Here is a 16054-nt window from a genome sequence, read left to right as displayed (position 1 = left end):
AGACAACATACTGTATGCATCGTTCCTGTATTTGAGAAAGTTCTGCGATGGCCGGGAATCGAACCCGGGTCAACTGCTTGGAAGGCAGCTATGCTGACCACTATACCACCATCGCTGTATTATTTGTAAATTATGAGAAAATTTTCCACAGTATTTCCAGATTTAGAGGAAAAATAGAGAACATACTGTACACATCCTTCCTTTACAAAATAGAGAAAGTTCTGCGATGGCTGGGAATCGAACACGGGTCAACTGCTTGGCAAGCAGCTATGCTGACCACTATACCACAATCGCTGTATTAAATTAAAATTATGAGAAAATTTTCAACACTATTACCAGTTTTTGGACATAAATGGACAACATATACATCCTTCCTTTATAATATGGAGAAAGTTCTTCGATGGCCGGGAATCGAACCCGGGTCAACTGCTTGGCAAGCAGCTATGCTGACCACTATACCACCATCGATGTAATAAGTTAAAATTATGAGAAAATTTTCCACACTATTACCAGTTTTTGAACATAAATAGACAACATATACATCCTTCCTTTATAATCTGGAGAAAGTTATGCGATGGCCGGGAATCGAACCCGGGTCAACTGCATGGCAAGCAGCTATGCTGACCACTATACCACCATCGCTGTAAGAAGCTAAAGTCTAAATTATGAGAAACTTTTCCACAGTATTACCAGATTTAGAGGAAAAATAGAGATCATACTGTATACATCCTTCCTTTATAAAATAGAGAATGTTTTGCGATGGCCGGGAATCGAACCCGGGTCAATTGCTTGGAAGGCAGCTATGCTGACCACTATACCACCACCGCCGTAATAAGAGAAAACTATGAGAAACTTTTCCACAGTATTACCAGATTTAGAGGAAAAAACAACAACATATACTTACATCTTTGCTTTTTTACAGAAAGTTCTGCGATGGCCGGGATAGAACCCGGGACAACCACTTGGCAAGCAGCTATGCTGACCACTATACCACCATCGCTGTAATAAGTTAAAATTATGAGAACATGTTCGACACTATTACCAGTTTTTGAACATAAATAGACAACATATACATCCTTCATTCTATATAGAAAGTTCTGCGATGGCCGGGAATCGAACCCGGGTTAACTGCTTGGCAAGCAGCTATGCTGACCACTATACCACCATCGCTGTAAGAAGTTAAAATTATGAGAAAATTTTCCACAGTATTACCAGATTTAGAGGAAAAATAGAGAACATACTGTATACATCCTTCCTTTATAAAATAGAGAATGTTTTGCGATGGCCGGGAATCGAACCCGGGTCAACTGCTTGGCAAGCAGCTATGCTGACCACTATACCACCATCGCTGTATTAAATAAAAATTATGAGAAAATTTTCAACACTATTACCAGTTTTTGAACATAAATAGACAACATATACGTCCTTCCTTTATAATATGGAGAAAGTTATGCGATGGCCGGGAATCGAACCCGGGTCAACTGCATGGCAAGCAGCTATGCTGACCACTATACCACCATCGCTGTAAGAAGTTAAAATTATGAGAAAATTTTCAACACTATTACCAGTTTTTGAACATAAATAGACAACATATACATACTTCCTTTATTCTATATAGAAAGTTCTGCGATGGCCGGGAATCGAACTAGGGTCAACTGCTTGGCAAGCAGCTATGCTGACCACTATACCACCATTGCTATATTAATTGTAAATTATGAGGAAATTTTCCACAGTATTTCCAGATTTAGAGGAAAAATTGAGAACATACTGTAGACATCCTTCCTTTATTCTATATAGAAAGTTCTGCGATGGCCGGGAATCAAACCCGGGTCAACTGCTTGGAAGGCAGCTATGCTGACCACTATACCACCATCGCTGTAAGAATTTAAAATTATGAGACAATTTTCCACAGTATTACCAGATTTAGAGGAAAAATAGACAACATACTGTATACATCGTTCCTGTATTAGAGAAATTTCTGCGATGGCCGGGAATCGAACCCGGGTCAACTGCTTGGCAAGCATCTATGCTGACCACTATACCACCATTGCTATATTAATTGTAAATTATGAGAAAATTTTCCACAGTATTTCCAGATTTAGAGGAAAAATTGAGAACATACTGTAGACGTCCTTCCTTTACAAAATAGAGAAAGTTCTGCGATGGCCGGGAATCGAACCCGGGTCAACTGCTTAGCAAGCAGCTATACTGACCACTATACCACCCTCGCTGTATTCAATTAAAATTATGAGAAAATTTTCAACACTATTACCAGTTTTTGAACATAAATAGACAACATATACATCCTTCCTTGATAATATGGAGAAAGTTATGCGATGGCCGGGAATCGTACCCGGGTCAACTGCATGGCAAGCAGCTATGCTGACCACTATACCACCATCGCTGTAAGAAGCTAAAGTCTAAATTATGAGAAACTTTTCCACAGTATTACCAGATTTAGAGGAAAAATAGAGAACATGCTGTATACATCCTTCCTTTATAAAATAGAGAATGTTTTGCGATGGCCGGGAATCGAACCCGGGTCAACTGCTTGGCAAGCAGCTATGCTGACCACTATACCACCATCGCTGTAATAGGTCAAAATTATGAGAAACTTTTCCACAGTATTACCAAATTTATAGGAAAAATAGACAACATACTGTATACATCCTTGCTTAATTAAATAGAGTATGTCTTGCAATGGGCTGGAATCGAACCCGGGTCAACTGCATGGCAAGCAGCTATGCTAACCACTATACCACCATCGCTGTAATAAGTTAAAATTATGACAAAATTTTCAACACTATTACCAGTTTTTGAACATAAATAAACAACATATACATCCTTCCTTTATAATCTGGAGAAAGTTATGCGATGGCCGGGAATCGAACCCGGGTCAACTGCATGGCAAGCAGCTATGCTGACCACTATACCACCATCGCTGTAAGAAGTTAAAATTATGAGAAAATTTTCAACACTATTACCAGTTTTTGAACATAAATAGACAACATATACATTCTTCCTTTATTCTATATAGAAAGTTCTGCGATGGCCGGGAATCGAACTAGGGTCAACTGCTTGGCAAGCAGCTATGCTGACCACTATACCACCATTGCTATATTAATTGTAAATTATGAGGAAATTTTCCACAGTATTTCCAGATTTAGAGGAAAAATTGAGAACATACTGTATACATCCTTCCTTTATTCTATATAGAAAGTTCTGCGATGGCCGGGAATCGAACCCGGGTCAACTGCTTGGAAGGCAGCTATGCTGACCACTATACCACCATCGCTGTAAGAATTTAAAATTATGAGACAATTTTCCACAGTATTACCAGATTTAGAGGAAAAATAGAGAACATACTGTATACATCCTTCCTTTATAAAATAGAGAATGTTTTGCGATGGCCGGGAATCGAACCCGGGTCAACTGCTTGGCAAGCAGCTATGCTGACCACTATACCACCATCGCTGTAATAGGTCAAAATTATGAGAAACTTTTCCACAGTATTACCAAATTTATAGGAAAAATAGACAACATACTGTATACATCCTTGCTTAATTAAATAGAGTATGTCTTGCAATGGGCTGGAATCGAACCCGGGTCAACTGCATGGCAAGCAGCTATGCTAACCACTATACCACCATCGCTGTAATAAGTTAAAATTATGAGAAAATTTTCAACACTATTACCAGTTTTTGAACATAAATAAACAACATATACATCCTTCCTTTATAATATGGAGAAAGTTATGCGATGGCCGGGAATCGAACCCGGGTCAACTGCATGGTAAGCAGCTATGCTGACCACTATACCACCATCGCTGTAAGAAGTTAAAATTATGAGAAAATTTTCAACACTATTACCAGTTTTTGAACATAAATAGACAACATATACATTCTTCCTTTATTCTATATAGAAAGTTCTGCGATGGCCGGGAATCGAACTAGGGTCAACTGCTTGGCAAGCAGCTATGCTGACCACTATACCACCATTGCTATATTAATTGTAAATTATGAGGAAATTTTCCACAGTATTTCCAGATTTAGAGGAAAAATTGAGAACATACTGTATACATCCTTCCTTTATTCTATATAGAAAGTTCTGCGATGGCCGGGAATCGAACCCGGGTCAACTGCTTGGAAGGCAGCTATGCTGACCACTATACCACCATCGCTGTAATAAGTTAAAATTATGAGACAATTTTCCACAGTATTACCAGATTTAGTTGAAAAACAACAACATATACTTACATCCTTCATTTATAAAATGGAGAAAGTTCTGCAATGGCCGGGAATCGAACCCAGGTCAACTGCTTGGAAGGTAGCTATGCTGACCACTATACCACCATCGCAGTAAGAAGTTAAAATTATGAGACAATTTTCCACAGTATTACCAGATTTAGAGGAAAAATAGACAACATACTGTATGCATCGTTCCTGTATTTGAGAAAGTTCTGCGATGGCCGGGAATCGAACCCGGGTCAACTGCTTGGAAGGCAGCTATGCTGACCACTATACCACCATCGCTGTATTATTTGTAAATTATGAGAAAATTTTCCACAGTATTTCCAGATTTAGAGGAAAAATAGAGAACATACTGTACACATCCTTCCTTTACAAAATAGAGAAAGTTCTGCGATGGCTGGGAATCGAACACGGGTCAACTGCTTGGCAAGCAGCTATGCTGACCACTATACCACAATCGCTGTATTAAATTAAAATTATGAGAAAATTTTCAACACTATTACCAGTTTTTGGACATAAATGGACAACATATACATCCTTCCTTTATAATATGGAGAAAGTTCTTCGATGGCCGGGAATCGAACCCGGGTCAACTGCTTGGCAAGCAGCTATGCTGACCACTATACCACCATCGATGTAATAAGTTAAAATTATGAGAAAATTTTCCACACTATTACCAGTTTTTGAACATAAATAGACAACATATACATCCTTCCTTTATAATCTGGAGAAAGTTATGCGATGGCCGGGAATCGAACCCGGGTCAACTGCATGGCAAGCAGCTATGCTGACCACTATACCACCATCGCTGTAAGAAGCTAAAGTCTAAATTATGAGAAACTTTTCCACAGTATTACCAGATTTAGAGGAAAAATAGAGATCATACTGTATACATCCTTCCTTTATAAAATAGAGAATGTTTTGCGATGGCCGGGAATCGAACCCGGGTCAATTGCTTGGAAGGCAGCTATGCTGACCACTATACCACCACCGCCGTAATAAGAGAAAACTATGAGAAACTTTTCCACAGTATTACCAGATTTAGAGGAAAAAACAACAACATATACTTACATCTTTGCTTTTTTACAGAAAGTTCTGCGATGGCCGGGATAGAACCCGGGACAACCACTTGGCAAGCAGCTATGCTGACCACTATACCACCATCGCTGTAATAAGTTAAAATTATGAGAACATGTTCGACACTATTACCAGTTTTTGAACATAAATAGACAACATATACATCCTTCATTCTATATAGAAAGTTCTGCGATGGCCGGGAATCGAACCCGGGTTAACTGCTTGGCAAGCAGCTATGCTGACCACTATACCACCATCGCTGTAAGAAGTTAAAATTATGAGAAAATTTTCCACAGTATTACCAGATTTAGAGGAAAAATAGAGAACATACTGTATACATCCTTCCTTTATAAAATAGAGAATGTTTTGCGATGGCCGGGAATCGAACCCGGGTCAACTGCTTGGCAAGCAGCTATGCTGACCACTATACCACCATCGCTGTATTAAATAAAAATTATGAGAAAATTTTCAACACTATTACCAGTTTTTGAACATAAATAGACAACATATACGTCCTTCCTTTATAATATGGAGAAAGTTATGCGATGGCCGGGAATCGAACCCGGGTCAACTGCATGGCAAGCAGCTATGCTGACCACTATACCACCATCGCTGTAAGAAGTTAAAATTATGAGAAAATTTTCAACACTATTACCAGTTTTTGAACATAAATAGACAACATATACATACTTCCTTTATTCTATATAGAAAGTTCTGCGATGGCCGGGAATCGAACTAGGGTCAACTGCTTGGCAAGCAGCTATGCTGACCACTATACCACCATTGCTATATTAATTGTAAATTATGAGGAAATTTTCCACAGTATTTCCAGATTTAGAGGAAAAATTGAGAACATACTGTAGACATCCTTCCTTTATTCTATATAGAAAGTTCTGCGATGGCCGGGAATCGAACCCGGGTCAACTGCTTGGAAGGCAGCTATGCTGACCACTATACCACCATCGCTGTAAGAATTTAAAATTATGAGACAATTTTCCACAGTATTACCAGATTTAGAGGAAAAATAGACAACATACTGTATACATCGTTCCTGTATTAGAGAAATTTCTGCGATGGCCGGGAATCGAACCCGGGTCAACTGCTTGGCAAGCATCTATGCTGACCACTATACCACCATTGCTATATTAATTGTAAATTATGAGAAAATTTTCCACAGTATTTCCAGATTTAGAGGAAAAATTGAGAACATACTGTAGACGTCCTTCCTTTACAAAATAGAGAAAGTTCTGCGATGGCCGGGAATCGAACCCGGGTCAACTGCTTAGCAAGCAGCTATACTGACCACTATACCACCCTCGCTGTATTCAATTAAAATTATGAGAAAATTTTCAACACTATTACCAGTTTTTGAACATAAATAGACAACATATACATCCTTCCTTTATAATATGGAGAAAGTTATGCGATGGCCGGGAATCGTACCCGGGTCAACTGCATGGCAAGCAGCTATGCTGACCACTATACCACCATCGCTGTAAGAAGCTTAAGTCTAAATTATAAGAAACTTTTCCACAGTATTACCAGATTTAGAGGAAAAATAGAGAACATGCTGTATACATCCTTCCTTTATAAAATAGAGAATGTGTTGCGATGGCCGGGAATCGAACCCGGGTCAACTGCTTGGCAAGCAGCTATGCTGACCACTATACCACCATCGCTGTAATAGGTCAAAATTATGAGAAACTTTTCCACAGTATTACCAAATTTATAGGAAAAATAGACAACATACTGTATACATCCTTGCTTAATTAAATAGAGTATGTCTTGCAATGGGCTGGAATCGAACCCGGGTCAACTGCATGGCAAGCAGCTATGCTAACCACTATACCACCATCGCTGTAATAAGTTAAAATTATGAGAAAATTTTCAACACTATTACCAGTTTTTGAACATAAATAAACAACATATACATCCTTCCTTTATAATCTGGAGAAAGTTATGCGATGGCCGGGAATCGAACCCGGGTCAACTGCATGGCAAGCAGCTATGCTGACCACTATACCACCATCGCTGTAAGAAGTTAAAATTATGAGAAAATTTTCAACACTATTACCAGTTTTTGAACATAAATAGACAACATATACATTCTTCCTTTATTCTATATAGAAAGTTCTGCGATGGCCGGGAATCGAACTAGGGTCAACTGCTTGGCAAGCAGCTATGCTGACCACTATACCACCATTGCTATATTAATTGTAAATTATGAGGAAATTTTCCACAGTATTTCCAGATTTAGAGGAAAAATTGAGAACATACTGTATACATCCTTCCTTTATTCTATATAGAAAGTTCTGCGATGGCCGGGAATCGAACCCGGGTCAACTGCTTGGAAGGCAGCTATGCTGACCACTATACCACCATCGCTGTAAGAAGTTAAAATTATGAGACAATTTTCCACAGTATTACCAGATTTAGAGGAAAAATAGAGAACATACTGTATACATCCGTCCTTTATAAAATAGAGAATGTTTTGCGATGGCCGGGAATCGAACCCGGGTCAACTGCTTGGCAAGCAGCTATGCTGACCACTATACCACCATCGCTGTAATAGGTCAAAATTATGAGAAACTTTTCCACAGTATTACCAAATTTATAGGAAAAATAGACAACATACTGTATACATCCTTGCTTAATTAAATAGAGTATGTCTTGCAATGGGCTGGAATCGAACCCGGGTCAACTGCATGGCAAGCAGCTATGCTAACCACTATACCACCATCGCTGTAATAAGTTAAAATTATGAGAAAATTTTCAACACTATTACCAGTTTTTGAACATAAATAAACAACATATACATCCTTCCTTTATAATCTGGAGAAAGTTATGCGATGGCCGGGAATCGAACCCGGGTCAACTGCATGGCAAGCAGCTATGCTGACCACTATACCACCATCGCTGTAAGAAGTTAAAATTATGAGAAAATTTTCAACACTATTACCAGTTTTTGAACATAAATAGACAACATATACGTCCTTCCTTTATAATATGGAGAAAGTTATGCGATGGCCGGGAATCGAACCCGGGTCAACTGCATGGCAAGCAGCTATGCTGACCACTATACCACCATCGCTGTAAGAAGTTAAAATTATGAGAAAATTTTCAACACTATTACCAGTTTTTGAACATAAATAGACAACATATACATACTTCCTTTATTCTATATAGAAAGTTCTGCGATGGCAGGGAATCGAACTAGGGTCAACTGCTTGGCAAGCAGCTATGCTGACCACTATACAACCATTGCTATATTAATTGTAAATTATGAGGAAATTTTCCACAGTATTTCCAGATTTAGAGGAAAAATTGAGAACATACTGTATACTTCCTTCCTTTATTCTATATAGAAAGTTCTGCGATGGCCGGGAATCGAACCCGGGTCAACTGCTTGGAAGGCAGCTATGCTGACCACTATACCACCATCGCTGTAAGAATTTAAAATTATGAGACAATTTTCCACAGTATTACCAGATTTAGAGGAAAAATAGACAACATACTGTATACATCGTTCCTGTATTAGAGAAATTTCTGCGATGGGCGGGAATCGAACCCGGGTCAACTGCTTGGCAAGCATCTATGCTGACCACTATACCACCATTGCTATATTAATTGTAAATTATGGGAAAATTTTCCACAGTATTTCCAGATTTAGAGGAAAAATTGAGAACATACTGTAGACGTCCTTCCTTTACAAAATAGAGAAAGTTCTGCGATGGCCGGGAATCGAACCCGGGTCAACTGCTTAGCAAGCAGCTATACTGACCACTATACCACCATCGCTGTAATAAATTAAAATTATGAGAAAATTTTCAACACTATTACCAGTTTTTGAACATAAATAGACAACATATACATCCTTCCTTTATAATCTGGAGAAAGTTATGCGATGGCCGGGAATCGTACCCGGGTCAACTGCATGGCAAGCAGCTATGCTGACCACTATACCACCATCGCTGTAAGAAGCTAAAGTCTAAATTATGAGAAACTTTTCCACAGTATTACCAGATTTAGAGGAAAAATAGAGAACATACTGTATACATCCTTCCTTTATAAAATAGAGAATGTTTTGCGATGGCCGGGAATCGAACCCGGGTCAACTGCTTGGCAAGCAGCTATGCTGACCACTATACCACCATCGCTGTAATAGGTCAAAAATATGAGAAACTTTTCCACAGTATTACCAAATTTATAGGAAAAATAGACAACATACTGTATACATCCTTGCTTAATTAAATAGAGTATGTCTTGCAATGGGCTGGAATCGAACCCGGGTCAACTGCATGGCAAGCAGCTATGCTAACCACTATACCACCATCGCTGTAATAAGTTAAAATTATGAGAAAATTTTCAACACTATTACCAGTTTTTGAACATAAATAAACAACATATACATCCTTCCTTTATAATATGGAGAAAGTTATGCGATGGCCGGGAATCGAACCCGGGTCAACTGCATGGCAAGCAGCTATGCTGACCCCTATACCACCATCGCTGTAAGAAGTTAAAATTATGAGAAAATTTTCAACACTATTACCAGTTTTTGAACATAAATAGACAACATATACATTCTTCCTTTATTCTATATAGAAAGTTCTGCGATGGCCGGGAATCGAACTAGGGTCAACTGCTTGGCAAGCAGCTATGCTGACCACTATACAACCATTGCTATATTAATTGTAAATTATGAGGAAATTTTCCACAGTATTTCCAGATTTAGAGGAAAAATTGAGAACATACTGTATACATCCTTCCTTTAATCTATATAGAAAGTTCTGCGATGGCCGGGAATCGAACCTGGGTCAACTGCTTGGAAGGCAGCTATGATGACCACTATACCACCATCGCTGTGAGAAGCTAAAGTTTAAATTATGAGAAACTTTTCCACAGTATTACCAGATTTAGAGGAAAAATAGACAATTTACACATACTTCCTTTACAAAATAGAGAAAGTTCTGCGATGGCTGGGAATCGAACACGGGTCAACTGCTTGGCAAGCAGCTATGCTGACCACTATACCACCAGTGCTATATTAATTGTAAATTATGAGGAAATTTTCCACAGTATTTCCAGATTTAGAGGAAAAATTGAGAACATACTGTATACATCCTTCCTTTATTCTATATAGAAAGTTCTGCGATGGCCGGGAATCGAACCCGGGTCAACTGCTTGGAAGGCAGCTATGCTGACCACTATACCACCATCGCTGTAAGAATTTAAAATTATGAGACAATTTTCCACAGTATTACCAGATTTAGAGGAAAAATAGAGAACATACTGTATACATCCTTCCTTTATAAAATAGAGAATGTTTTGCGATGGCCGGGAATCGAACCCGGGTCAACTGCTTGGCAAGCATCTATGCTGACCACTATACAACCATTGCTATATTAATTGTAAATTATGAGAAAATTTTCCACAGTATTTCCAGATTTAGAGGAAAAATTGAGAACATACTGTAGACGTCCTTCCTTTACAAAATAGAGAAAGTTCTGCGATGGCCGGGAATCGAACCCGGGTCAACTGCATGGCAAGCTGCTATGCTGACCACTATACCACCATCGCTGTATTAAATTAAAATTATGAGAAAATTTTCAACACTATTACCAGTTTTTGAACATAAATAGACAACATATACATCCTTCCTTTATAATCTGGAGAAAGTTATGCGATGGCCGGGAATCGTACCCGGGTCAACTGCATGGCAAGCAGCTTTGCTGACCACTATACCACCATCGCTGTAAGAAGCTAAAGTCTAAATTATGAGAAACTTTTCCACAGTATTACCAGATTTAGAGGAAAAATAGAGAACATACTGTATACATCCTTCCTTTATAAAATAGAGAATGTTTTGCGATGGCCGGGAATCGAACCCGGGTCAACCACTTGGCAAGCAGCTATGCTGACCACTATACCACCATCGCTGTAATAAGTTAAAATTATGAGAACATTTTCGACACTATTACCAGTTTTTGAACATAAATAGACAAGATATACATCCTTCATTCTATATAGAAAGTTCTGCGATGGCCAGGAATCGAACCCTGGTCAACTGCTTGGCAAGCAGCTATGCTGACCACTATACCACCATCGCTGTAATAGGTCAAAATTATGAGAAACTTTTCCACAGTATTACCAAATTTATAGGAAAAATAGTCAACATACTGTATACATCATTCCTGTATTTGAGAAAGTTCTGCGATGGCCGGGAATCAAACCCGGGTCAACTGCATGGCAAGCAGCTATGCTGACCACTATACCACCATCGCTGTATTAAATAACAATTATGAGAAAATTTTCAACACTATTACCAGTTTTTGAACATAAATAGACAACATATACGTCCTTCCTTTATAATATGGAGAAAGTTATGCGATGGCCGGGAATCGAACCCGGGTCAACTGCATGGCAAGCAGCTATGCTGACCACTATACCACCATCGCTGTAAGAAATCAAAATTATGAGAAAATTTTCAACACTATTACCAGTTTTTGAACATAAATAGACAACATATACATCCTTCCTTTATTCTATATAGAAAGTTCTGCGATGGCCGGGAATCGAACTAGGGTCAACTGCTTGGCAAGCAGCTATGCTGACCACTATACCACCATTGCTATATTAATTGTAAATTATGAGGAAATTTTCCACAGTATTTCCAGATTTAGAGGAAAAATTGAGAACATACTGTACACATCCTTCCTTTATTCTATATAGAAAGTTCTGCGATGGCCGGGAATCGAACCCGGGTCAACTGCTTGGAAGGCAGCTATGATGACCACTATACCACCATCGCTGTATTAAATTAAAATTATGAGAAAATTTTCAACACTATTACCAGTTTTTGAACATAAATAGACAACATATACATCCTTCCTTTATAATCTGGAGAAAGTTATGCGATGGCCGGGAATCGTACCCGGGTCAACTGCATGGCAAGCTGCTATGCTGACCACTATACCACCATCGCTGTAAGAAGCTAAAGTTTAAATTATGAGAAACTTTTCCACAGTATTACCAGATTTAGAGGAAAAATAGAGAACATACTGTATACATCCTTCCTTTATAAAATAGAGAATGTTTTGCGATGGCCGGGAATCGAACCCGGGTCAACTGCTTGGCAAGCAGCTATGCTGACCACTATACCACCATCGCTGTAATAGGTCAAAATTATGAGAAACTTTTCCACAGAATTACCAAATTTATAGGAAAAATAGACAACATACTGTATACATCCTTGCTTAATTAAATAGAGAACGTCTTGCAATGGCCGGGAATCGAACCCGGGTCAACTGCATGGCAAGCAGCTATGCTGACCACTATACCACCATCGCTGTAATAAGTTAAAATTATGAGAAAATTTTCAACACTATTACCAGTTTTTGAACATAAATAGACAACATATACATCATTCCTTTATAATCTGGAGAAAGTTATGCGATGGCCAGGAATCGTACCCGGGTCAACTGCATGGCAAGCAGCTATGCTGACCATTATACCACCATCGCTGTAAGAAGTTAAAATTATGAGAAAATTTTCCACAGTATTACCAGATTTAGAGGAAAAATAGACAACTTATACATCCTTCCTTTATAAAATCGAGGAAGTTCTGCGATGGCCGGGAATAGAACCCGGGTCAACTGCTTGGCAAGCAGCTATGCTGACCACTATACCACCATTGCTATATTAATTGTAAATTATGAGAAAATTTTCCACAGTATTTCCAGATTTAGAGGAAAAATTGAGAACATACTGTAGACGTCCTTCCTTTACAAAATGGAGAAAGTTCTGCGATGGCCGGGAATCGAACCCGGGTGAACTGCTTAGCAAGCAGCTAAGCTGACCACTATACCACCATCGCTGTATTAAATTAAAATTATGAGAAAATTTTCAACACTATTACCAGTTTTTGAACATAAATAGACAACATATACATCCTTCCATTATAATCTGGAGAAAGTTATGCGATGGCCGGGAATCGAACCCGGGTCAACTACATGGCAAGCAGCTATGCTGACCACTATACCACCATCACCGCAAGAATTTAAAATTATGAGACAATTTTCCACAGTATTACCAGATTTAGAGGAAAAAACAACAACATATACTTACATCCTTCCTTTTTTAGAGAAAGTTATGCGATGGCCGGGAATCGAACCCGGGTCAACTACATGGCAAGCAGCTATGCTGACCACTATACCACCATCGCAGTAAGAAGTTAAAATTATGAGACAATTTTCCACAGTATTACCAGATTTAGAGGAAAAATAGACAACATACTGTATGCATCGTTCCTGTATTTGAGAAAGTTCTGCGATGGCCGGGAATCGAACCCGGGTCAACTGCTTGGAAGGTAGCTATGCTGACCACTATACCACCATCGCTGTATTATTTGTAAATTATGAGAAAATTTTCCACAGTATTTCCAGATTTAGAGGAAAAATAGAGAACATACTGTACACATCCTTCCTTTACAAAATAGAGAAAGTTCTGCGATGGCTGGGAATCGAACATGGGTCAACTGCTTGGCAAGCAGCTATGCTGACCACTATACCACAATCGCTGTATTAAATTAAAATTATGAGAAAATTTTCAACACTATTACCAGTTTTTGGACATAAATGGACAACATATACATCCTTCCTTTATAATATGGAGAAAGTTCTTCGATGGCCGGGAATCGAACCCGGGTCAACTGCTTGGCAAGCAGCTATGCTGACCACTATACCACCATCGATGTAATAAGTTAAAATTATGAGAAACTTTTCAACACTATTACCAGTTTTTGAACATAAATAGACAACATATACATCCTTCCTTTATAATCTGGAGAAAGTTATGCGATGGCCGGGAATCGAACCCGGGTCAACTGCATGGCAAGCAGCTATGCTGACCACTATACCACCATCGCTGTAAGAAGTTAAAATTATGAGAAACTTTTCAACACTATTACCAGTTTTTGAACATAAATAGACAACATATACATCCTTCCTTTATAATCTGGAGAAAGTTATGCGATGGCCGGGAATCGAACCCGGGTCAACTGCTTGGCAAGCAGCTATGCTGACCACTATACCACCATTGCTGTAAGAAGCTAAAGTCTAAATTATGAGAAACTTTTCCACAGTATTACCAGATTTAGAGGAAAAATAGAGAACATACTGTATACATCCTTCCTTTATAAAATAGAGAATGTTTTGCGAAAGCCGGGAATCGAACCCGGGTGAACTGCTTGGAAGGCAGCTATGCTGACCACTATACCACCACCGCCGTAATAAGAGAAAACTATGAGAAACTTTTCCACAGTATTACCAGATTTAGAGGAAAAAACAACAACATATACTTACATCCTTGCTTTTTTACAGAAAGTTCTGCGATGGCCGGGATAGAACACGGGACAACCACTTGGCAAGCAGCTATGCTGACCACTTTACCACCATCGCTGTAATAAGTTAAAATTATGAGAAAATTTTCAACACTATTAGCAGATTTAGAGGAAAAATAGAAAACATACTGTATACATCCTCCATCCATCCATCCATTTTCTGTTCACCCTTTTCCCTAATGGGGTTGGGAGGGTTGCTGGTGCCCATCTCCAGCTACGTTCCGGGCGAGAGGCGGGGTACACCCTGGACAGGTCGCCAGTCTGTCGCAGGGCAACACAGAGACATACAGGACAAACAACCATGCACACACACACACACACTCACACCTAGGGAGAATTTAGAGAAACCAATTGACCTGACAGTCATGTTTTTGGACTATGGGAGGAAGCCGGAGTACCCGGAGAGAACCCACGCATGCACAGGGAGAACATGCAAACTCCATGCAGAAAGACCCCGGCAGAGAATCGAACCCAGGACCTTCTTGCTGCAAGGCAACAGTGCTACCAACTGCGCCACTGTGCAGCCCTTATATATCCTTCCTTATACATCCTTCCTTTATAAAATGGAGAAAGTTCTGTGATGGCCAGGAATCGAACAAGGGTCAACTGCTTGGAAGGCAGCTATGCTGACCACTATACCACCATCGCTGTAAGATGTCAAAATTATGAGACAATTTTCCACAGTATTACCAGATTTAGAGGAAAAATAGACGACATACTATATACATCGTTCCTGTATTTGAGAAAGTTCTGCGATGGCCGGGAATCGAACCCGGGTCAACTGCTTGGCAAGCAGCTATGCTGACCACTATACCACCATCGCTGTATTAAATAAAAATTATGAGAAAATTTTCAACACTATTACCAGTTTTTGAACATAAATAGACAACATATACGTCCTTCCTTTATAATATGGAGAAAGTTATGCAATGGCCGGGAATCGAACCCGGGTCAACTGCATGGCAAGCAGCTATGCTGACCACTATACCACCATCTCTGTAAGAAGCTAAAATTATGAGAAAATTTTCAACACTATTACCAGTTTTTGAACATAAATAGACAACATATACATCCTTCCTTTATTCTATATAGAAAGTTCTGCGATGGCCGGGAATCGAACCCGGGTCAACTGCTTGGCAAGCAGCTATGCTGACCACTATACCACCATCGCTGTAATAGGTCAAAATTATGAGAAACTTTTCCACAGTATTACCAAATTTAGAGGAAAAATAGACAACATACTGTATACATGATTCCTGTATTTGAGAAAGTTCTGCGATGGCCGGGAATCTAACACGGGTCAACTGGATGGCAAGCAGCTATGCTG

General features: G+C 39.2%; 58 non-coding genes across 58 annotated transcripts; all 58 read right to left on the bottom strand.

Moving 5' to 3' along the window:
* Positions 1–43: 43 nt before the first annotated feature.
* On the bottom strand, positions 44–115 carry trnag-ucc (transfer RNA glycine (anticodon UCC)). Its single transcript has one exon. It is a non-coding gene; the product is annotated as a tRNA-Gly (tRNA).
* Positions 116–396: 281 nt separating this feature from the next.
* trnag-gcc (transfer RNA glycine (anticodon GCC)) lies at positions 397–468 on the bottom strand. The gene has a single exon. It is a non-coding gene; the product is annotated as a tRNA-Gly (tRNA).
* Positions 469–570: 102 nt separating this feature from the next.
* On the bottom strand, positions 571–642 carry trnag-gcc (transfer RNA glycine (anticodon GCC)). The gene has a single exon. It is a non-coding gene; the product is annotated as a tRNA-Gly (tRNA).
* A 113-nt stretch (positions 643–755) lies between these two features.
* trnag-ucc (transfer RNA glycine (anticodon UCC)) lies at positions 756–827 on the bottom strand. Its single transcript has one exon. It is a non-coding gene; the product is annotated as a tRNA-Gly (tRNA).
* A 271-nt stretch (positions 828–1098) lies between these two features.
* trnag-gcc (transfer RNA glycine (anticodon GCC)) lies at positions 1099–1170 on the bottom strand. Its single transcript has one exon. It is a non-coding gene; the product is annotated as a tRNA-Gly (tRNA).
* Positions 1171–1277: 107 nt separating this feature from the next.
* trnag-gcc (transfer RNA glycine (anticodon GCC)) lies at positions 1278–1349 on the bottom strand. Its single transcript has one exon. It is a non-coding gene; the product is annotated as a tRNA-Gly (tRNA).
* A 102-nt stretch (positions 1350–1451) lies between these two features.
* On the bottom strand, positions 1452–1523 carry trnag-gcc (transfer RNA glycine (anticodon GCC)). The gene has a single exon. It is a non-coding gene; the product is annotated as a tRNA-Gly (tRNA).
* A 281-nt stretch (positions 1524–1804) lies between these two features.
* Positions 1805–1876, bottom strand: trnag-ucc (transfer RNA glycine (anticodon UCC)). Its single transcript has one exon. It is a non-coding gene; the product is annotated as a tRNA-Gly (tRNA).
* A 282-nt stretch (positions 1877–2158) lies between these two features.
* trnas-gcu (transfer RNA serine (anticodon GCU)) lies at positions 2159–2230 on the bottom strand. The gene has a single exon. It is a non-coding gene; the product is annotated as a tRNA-Ser (tRNA).
* A 102-nt stretch (positions 2231–2332) lies between these two features.
* On the bottom strand, positions 2333–2404 carry trnag-gcc (transfer RNA glycine (anticodon GCC)). The gene has a single exon. It is a non-coding gene; the product is annotated as a tRNA-Gly (tRNA).
* A 113-nt stretch (positions 2405–2517) lies between these two features.
* On the bottom strand, positions 2518–2589 carry trnag-gcc (transfer RNA glycine (anticodon GCC)). Its single transcript has one exon. It is a non-coding gene; the product is annotated as a tRNA-Gly (tRNA).
* Positions 2590–2870: 281 nt separating this feature from the next.
* On the bottom strand, positions 2871–2942 carry trnag-gcc (transfer RNA glycine (anticodon GCC)). The gene has a single exon. It is a non-coding gene; the product is annotated as a tRNA-Gly (tRNA).
* A 281-nt stretch (positions 2943–3223) lies between these two features.
* On the bottom strand, positions 3224–3295 carry trnag-ucc (transfer RNA glycine (anticodon UCC)). Its single transcript has one exon. It is a non-coding gene; the product is annotated as a tRNA-Gly (tRNA).
* A 107-nt stretch (positions 3296–3402) lies between these two features.
* trnag-gcc (transfer RNA glycine (anticodon GCC)) lies at positions 3403–3474 on the bottom strand. The gene has a single exon. It is a non-coding gene; the product is annotated as a tRNA-Gly (tRNA).
* Positions 3475–3755: 281 nt separating this feature from the next.
* On the bottom strand, positions 3756–3827 carry trnag-acc (transfer RNA glycine (anticodon ACC)). Its single transcript has one exon. It is a non-coding gene; the product is annotated as a tRNA-Gly (tRNA).
* Positions 3828–4108: 281 nt separating this feature from the next.
* On the bottom strand, positions 4109–4180 carry trnag-ucc (transfer RNA glycine (anticodon UCC)). Its single transcript has one exon. It is a non-coding gene; the product is annotated as a tRNA-Gly (tRNA).
* A 105-nt stretch (positions 4181–4285) lies between these two features.
* On the bottom strand, positions 4286–4357 carry trnag-ucc (transfer RNA glycine (anticodon UCC)). Its single transcript has one exon. It is a non-coding gene; the product is annotated as a tRNA-Gly (tRNA).
* Positions 4358–4460: 103 nt separating this feature from the next.
* Positions 4461–4532, bottom strand: trnag-ucc (transfer RNA glycine (anticodon UCC)). The gene has a single exon. It is a non-coding gene; the product is annotated as a tRNA-Gly (tRNA).
* A 281-nt stretch (positions 4533–4813) lies between these two features.
* Positions 4814–4885, bottom strand: trnag-gcc (transfer RNA glycine (anticodon GCC)). The gene has a single exon. It is a non-coding gene; the product is annotated as a tRNA-Gly (tRNA).
* A 102-nt stretch (positions 4886–4987) lies between these two features.
* trnag-gcc (transfer RNA glycine (anticodon GCC)) lies at positions 4988–5059 on the bottom strand. The gene has a single exon. It is a non-coding gene; the product is annotated as a tRNA-Gly (tRNA).
* Positions 5060–5172: 113 nt separating this feature from the next.
* On the bottom strand, positions 5173–5244 carry trnag-ucc (transfer RNA glycine (anticodon UCC)). The gene has a single exon. It is a non-coding gene; the product is annotated as a tRNA-Gly (tRNA).
* Positions 5245–5515: 271 nt separating this feature from the next.
* On the bottom strand, positions 5516–5587 carry trnag-gcc (transfer RNA glycine (anticodon GCC)). The gene has a single exon. It is a non-coding gene; the product is annotated as a tRNA-Gly (tRNA).
* Positions 5588–5694: 107 nt separating this feature from the next.
* On the bottom strand, positions 5695–5766 carry trnag-gcc (transfer RNA glycine (anticodon GCC)). Its single transcript has one exon. It is a non-coding gene; the product is annotated as a tRNA-Gly (tRNA).
* A 102-nt stretch (positions 5767–5868) lies between these two features.
* On the bottom strand, positions 5869–5940 carry trnag-gcc (transfer RNA glycine (anticodon GCC)). The gene has a single exon. It is a non-coding gene; the product is annotated as a tRNA-Gly (tRNA).
* A 281-nt stretch (positions 5941–6221) lies between these two features.
* On the bottom strand, positions 6222–6293 carry trnag-ucc (transfer RNA glycine (anticodon UCC)). The gene has a single exon. It is a non-coding gene; the product is annotated as a tRNA-Gly (tRNA).
* Positions 6294–6575: 282 nt separating this feature from the next.
* Positions 6576–6647, bottom strand: trnas-gcu (transfer RNA serine (anticodon GCU)). The gene has a single exon. It is a non-coding gene; the product is annotated as a tRNA-Ser (tRNA).
* Positions 6648–6749: 102 nt separating this feature from the next.
* trnag-gcc (transfer RNA glycine (anticodon GCC)) lies at positions 6750–6821 on the bottom strand. Its single transcript has one exon. It is a non-coding gene; the product is annotated as a tRNA-Gly (tRNA).
* Positions 6822–6934: 113 nt separating this feature from the next.
* Positions 6935–7006, bottom strand: trnag-gcc (transfer RNA glycine (anticodon GCC)). Its single transcript has one exon. It is a non-coding gene; the product is annotated as a tRNA-Gly (tRNA).
* A 281-nt stretch (positions 7007–7287) lies between these two features.
* trnag-gcc (transfer RNA glycine (anticodon GCC)) lies at positions 7288–7359 on the bottom strand. The gene has a single exon. It is a non-coding gene; the product is annotated as a tRNA-Gly (tRNA).
* A 281-nt stretch (positions 7360–7640) lies between these two features.
* On the bottom strand, positions 7641–7712 carry trnag-ucc (transfer RNA glycine (anticodon UCC)). Its single transcript has one exon. It is a non-coding gene; the product is annotated as a tRNA-Gly (tRNA).
* Positions 7713–7819: 107 nt separating this feature from the next.
* trnag-gcc (transfer RNA glycine (anticodon GCC)) lies at positions 7820–7891 on the bottom strand. Its single transcript has one exon. It is a non-coding gene; the product is annotated as a tRNA-Gly (tRNA).
* A 281-nt stretch (positions 7892–8172) lies between these two features.
* On the bottom strand, positions 8173–8244 carry trnag-gcc (transfer RNA glycine (anticodon GCC)). The gene has a single exon. It is a non-coding gene; the product is annotated as a tRNA-Gly (tRNA).
* A 102-nt stretch (positions 8245–8346) lies between these two features.
* Positions 8347–8418, bottom strand: trnag-gcc (transfer RNA glycine (anticodon GCC)). Its single transcript has one exon. It is a non-coding gene; the product is annotated as a tRNA-Gly (tRNA).
* A 281-nt stretch (positions 8419–8699) lies between these two features.
* Positions 8700–8771, bottom strand: trnag-ucc (transfer RNA glycine (anticodon UCC)). The gene has a single exon. It is a non-coding gene; the product is annotated as a tRNA-Gly (tRNA).
* A 282-nt stretch (positions 8772–9053) lies between these two features.
* Positions 9054–9125, bottom strand: trnas-gcu (transfer RNA serine (anticodon GCU)). The gene has a single exon. It is a non-coding gene; the product is annotated as a tRNA-Ser (tRNA).
* A 102-nt stretch (positions 9126–9227) lies between these two features.
* On the bottom strand, positions 9228–9299 carry trnag-gcc (transfer RNA glycine (anticodon GCC)). Its single transcript has one exon. It is a non-coding gene; the product is annotated as a tRNA-Gly (tRNA).
* Positions 9300–9412: 113 nt separating this feature from the next.
* trnag-gcc (transfer RNA glycine (anticodon GCC)) lies at positions 9413–9484 on the bottom strand. Its single transcript has one exon. It is a non-coding gene; the product is annotated as a tRNA-Gly (tRNA).
* Positions 9485–9765: 281 nt separating this feature from the next.
* Positions 9766–9837, bottom strand: trnag-gcc (transfer RNA glycine (anticodon GCC)). Its single transcript has one exon. It is a non-coding gene; the product is annotated as a tRNA-Gly (tRNA).
* A 281-nt stretch (positions 9838–10118) lies between these two features.
* trnag-ucc (transfer RNA glycine (anticodon UCC)) lies at positions 10119–10190 on the bottom strand. The gene has a single exon. It is a non-coding gene; the product is annotated as a tRNA-Gly (tRNA).
* Positions 10191–10477: 287 nt separating this feature from the next.
* Positions 10478–10549, bottom strand: trnag-ucc (transfer RNA glycine (anticodon UCC)). The gene has a single exon. It is a non-coding gene; the product is annotated as a tRNA-Gly (tRNA).
* Positions 10550–10835: 286 nt separating this feature from the next.
* On the bottom strand, positions 10836–10907 carry trnag-gcc (transfer RNA glycine (anticodon GCC)). The gene has a single exon. It is a non-coding gene; the product is annotated as a tRNA-Gly (tRNA).
* A 287-nt stretch (positions 10908–11194) lies between these two features.
* trnag-gcc (transfer RNA glycine (anticodon GCC)) lies at positions 11195–11266 on the bottom strand. Its single transcript has one exon. It is a non-coding gene; the product is annotated as a tRNA-Gly (tRNA).
* Positions 11267–11539: 273 nt separating this feature from the next.
* Positions 11540–11611, bottom strand: trnag-gcc (transfer RNA glycine (anticodon GCC)). The gene has a single exon. It is a non-coding gene; the product is annotated as a tRNA-Gly (tRNA).
* Positions 11612–11713: 102 nt separating this feature from the next.
* trnag-gcc (transfer RNA glycine (anticodon GCC)) lies at positions 11714–11785 on the bottom strand. Its single transcript has one exon. It is a non-coding gene; the product is annotated as a tRNA-Gly (tRNA).
* A 281-nt stretch (positions 11786–12066) lies between these two features.
* Positions 12067–12138, bottom strand: trnag-ucc (transfer RNA glycine (anticodon UCC)). Its single transcript has one exon. It is a non-coding gene; the product is annotated as a tRNA-Gly (tRNA).
* A 287-nt stretch (positions 12139–12425) lies between these two features.
* trnag-gcc (transfer RNA glycine (anticodon GCC)) lies at positions 12426–12497 on the bottom strand. Its single transcript has one exon. It is a non-coding gene; the product is annotated as a tRNA-Gly (tRNA).
* A 107-nt stretch (positions 12498–12604) lies between these two features.
* Positions 12605–12676, bottom strand: trnag-gcc (transfer RNA glycine (anticodon GCC)). Its single transcript has one exon. It is a non-coding gene; the product is annotated as a tRNA-Gly (tRNA).
* A 455-nt stretch (positions 12677–13131) lies between these two features.
* Positions 13132–13203, bottom strand: trnas-gcu (transfer RNA serine (anticodon GCU)). The gene has a single exon. It is a non-coding gene; the product is annotated as a tRNA-Ser (tRNA).
* Positions 13204–13479: 276 nt separating this feature from the next.
* trnag-gcc (transfer RNA glycine (anticodon GCC)) lies at positions 13480–13551 on the bottom strand. Its single transcript has one exon. It is a non-coding gene; the product is annotated as a tRNA-Gly (tRNA).
* A 103-nt stretch (positions 13552–13654) lies between these two features.
* Positions 13655–13726, bottom strand: trnag-ucc (transfer RNA glycine (anticodon UCC)). The gene has a single exon. It is a non-coding gene; the product is annotated as a tRNA-Gly (tRNA).
* A 281-nt stretch (positions 13727–14007) lies between these two features.
* On the bottom strand, positions 14008–14079 carry trnag-gcc (transfer RNA glycine (anticodon GCC)). The gene has a single exon. It is a non-coding gene; the product is annotated as a tRNA-Gly (tRNA).
* Positions 14080–14181: 102 nt separating this feature from the next.
* Positions 14182–14253, bottom strand: trnag-gcc (transfer RNA glycine (anticodon GCC)). Its single transcript has one exon. It is a non-coding gene; the product is annotated as a tRNA-Gly (tRNA).
* Positions 14254–14355: 102 nt separating this feature from the next.
* trnag-gcc (transfer RNA glycine (anticodon GCC)) lies at positions 14356–14427 on the bottom strand. Its single transcript has one exon. It is a non-coding gene; the product is annotated as a tRNA-Gly (tRNA).
* Positions 14428–14540: 113 nt separating this feature from the next.
* trnag-ucc (transfer RNA glycine (anticodon UCC)) lies at positions 14541–14612 on the bottom strand. The gene has a single exon. It is a non-coding gene; the product is annotated as a tRNA-Gly (tRNA).
* Positions 14613–15303: 691 nt separating this feature from the next.
* Positions 15304–15375, bottom strand: trnag-ucc (transfer RNA glycine (anticodon UCC)). Its single transcript has one exon. It is a non-coding gene; the product is annotated as a tRNA-Gly (tRNA).
* Positions 15376–15478: 103 nt separating this feature from the next.
* trnag-gcc (transfer RNA glycine (anticodon GCC)) lies at positions 15479–15550 on the bottom strand. The gene has a single exon. It is a non-coding gene; the product is annotated as a tRNA-Gly (tRNA).
* A 102-nt stretch (positions 15551–15652) lies between these two features.
* On the bottom strand, positions 15653–15724 carry trnag-gcc (transfer RNA glycine (anticodon GCC)). The gene has a single exon. It is a non-coding gene; the product is annotated as a tRNA-Gly (tRNA).
* A 102-nt stretch (positions 15725–15826) lies between these two features.
* trnag-gcc (transfer RNA glycine (anticodon GCC)) lies at positions 15827–15898 on the bottom strand. The gene has a single exon. It is a non-coding gene; the product is annotated as a tRNA-Gly (tRNA).
* Positions 15899–16054: the final 156 nt, after the last annotated feature.

The sequence above is a fragment of the Xiphophorus couchianus genome, chromosome 21 (assembly GCF_001444195.1).
Source record: "Xiphophorus couchianus chromosome 21, X_couchianus-1.0, whole genome shotgun sequence".
In the NCBI taxonomy this organism is placed as follows: domain Eukaryota; kingdom Metazoa; phylum Chordata; class Actinopteri; order Cyprinodontiformes; family Poeciliidae; genus Xiphophorus; species Xiphophorus couchianus.
This window is presented reverse-complemented; position numbering and strand designations above follow the sequence as displayed.